The following is a 2,323-nucleotide window of genomic DNA, read 5'->3' as shown; positions in this document are numbered from 1 at the left end:
ATGGCTTGATAGCTTATTTCTTTTTAGTTGTGAATAATGCAGGCATACCTTGAAGATAGTGTGAGTTGGGTCCAGATCACTGCAAGATAGCAAATATTGCAGTAAATGAGTCCCATGAGTTTTTTGATTTTCCAATGCAGATAAAAGTTACATTTATATCATACCGTAGTCTATGAAGTGTGCAATAACATTGTGTCTCCAAAAGTTATGTATATGAATTGAAAACTCTTTCTTGCTAATAAATGCTAGCATCTGAGGCTTCAGCAAGTCATAATCTTTTCACTGAATGGTTGTTTCTGCTTCCTGATCAGGGTGGCATTTGCTGAAGTTTGGGGTGGCTGTGACAATCTTAATATAAGACAACAGTAAAACTCCCTGGGCTGACTTACTTTTCCTTTCACAAACAGCTTCTTTGAAGCATACAGTCTGTTTGATAGTGTTGTACTCACAGTAGACTTCCTCTCAAAATTGGAGTAAATGCTGTTAAATCTGTCATGAAACCTAACCAAACCTGGGTCTGCTTACCCAATGCACAGCAAAGCCAATCTATAGACATCACTTTGCTCATCCATAAGAAGTAACTCCTCATTCATTAAAGTGTTATCATGAGATTGCAGCAATTTAGTCACATCTTTAGGCACCACATCGGCTTCTGTTGCTGTTTCTACCACTTCTGCAGTTATTTCCTCCCCTGAAATTTTGATCTCAAAGTCCTCCAAGAAGTTTTAAATCAACCATTTCCAAACTCCCATTAATGTTGATCTTTTGGTCTCTTCCCATGAATTATGGATGCTCTTGATGGAAGCTAGAATGGTGAAACTTTTCCTAAAGGTTTTCAATTTACTTTGCCTGGATATATGAGAGGAATCACTATCTCTGGCAGGTAAAGTTTTACCAAATGTGTTTCTTAAATAATAAGACTCACAAGTCACAATTGATCCAGATCCATGGGCTGGAGAATGGATATTGTGTTAATAGGCATGCAAATTACATTAATCTCATTGTACATCTCCATCAGAGCTCTTGGGTGACCAGATATATTGTCAATGAACAGTAATAGTTTTGAAAGTAATCTTTTTTTTTTTTTTTCTCTGAACATTGGGCCTCAACAGTGGGCTTAAAATAGTCAGTAAACCATGTTGTAAATGGATGTGTTGTCATATAGGTTTTCTTGTTCTATTTCTAGAACATAGGCAGATTAGATTTAGGATAATTCTTAAGGATCCTAGGATTTTTAGAATAGTAAATTAGCACCGACCTCAACATAAAGTCACTGGCTACATTAGCCTCTAACAACACAGTCAGCCTATTCTTTGAATCTTTGAAGGTAGACATTGACTTCTCCTTTCTATCTATAAAAGTACTCAATGGCATCTTCTTCCAATATAAAGCTGTCTCATCTACAACTGAAAATCTGTTTTCTAGTGTGCCATGCTCAAGTAGCTTAGTTGTGTCTGACTCTGTGACCCCATGGACTATAGACCACCAGGCTCCTCTGTCCATGGAATTTTCCAGGCAAGAATACTGGAGTAGGGTGCCATTTCCTTCTCTAGGGGATCTTCCTGACCCAGGGAGTGAACCTGTATCCCCTGCTTGGGAGGCAGATTCTTTACCACTGAGCCACCTGAGAAGCCCATTGTCTAGTGTAGTCACCTTCATTAAGTGTCTTAACCAAATCTGGTTAACTTGTTGTAGCTGCTATACAGGTACTCACTGTCTCACCTTGCACTTGTATGTTATGGAGATGGCCTCCTTCCTTAAACCTCATGAACAAGTCTCTGTTAACTCCAGATTTCTGCAGCTTTCTCACCTCTATCAGCCTTCACAGAATTGAAGAGAGTTAGGGCCTTGTTCTGGATTGAGCTTTGTCTTGGAGCAATGTTGTGGCTGATTTCATCTTCTAGCCAGACCACATCAGTTTTCTCCATATCAGCAATATGTCTGATATGGAGAAAATTAGTTATTAATAGATGAGTTAGATCAACTAAGTCTTAGATGAAGAATATTCAACTTCTAGCTTGAAGAGAAGGAATTCAAACCTTGGTAGCCTAGAAGCAAAGCAGACTGAAGGATTTGATTTTCCTTTCTTCTCTTTTGACCTAAATTTCAAAACTTGATGTGACTATTTCAATGTGAGAAAACATCAGTTAATCATATGGTAAGTAGATGAAAATCAAGAAACGTGCCCATGAGCTGATGGCAGCACCTGCGCCAGATGTGTTTCTTGGATCAGCTTCGGTTGTTTAACAAAGTATCATAGACAGGGTGGCATATAAGTAACAGAAATTTATTTATTGCAGTTCTGGAGTGAGGAGTCTTAGAT

The 2,323-nt window shown here is 38.4% G+C and overlaps 1 pseudogene; it reads right to left on the bottom strand.

Annotated features, from left to right (window-relative positions):
• Positions 1–521: 521 nt before the first annotated feature.
• On the bottom strand, positions 522–1,928 carry LOC138090720 (tigger transposable element-derived protein 1-like; annotated as a pseudogene).
• Between the last annotated feature and the right edge of the window lie 395 nt (positions 1,929–2,323).

This window comes from Capricornis sumatraensis, chromosome 14 (genome assembly GCF_032405125.1).
Source record: "Capricornis sumatraensis isolate serow.1 chromosome 14, serow.2, whole genome shotgun sequence".
Lineage (NCBI taxonomy): Eukaryota > Metazoa > Chordata > Mammalia > Artiodactyla > Bovidae > Capricornis > Capricornis sumatraensis.
This window is presented reverse-complemented; position numbering and strand designations above follow the sequence as displayed.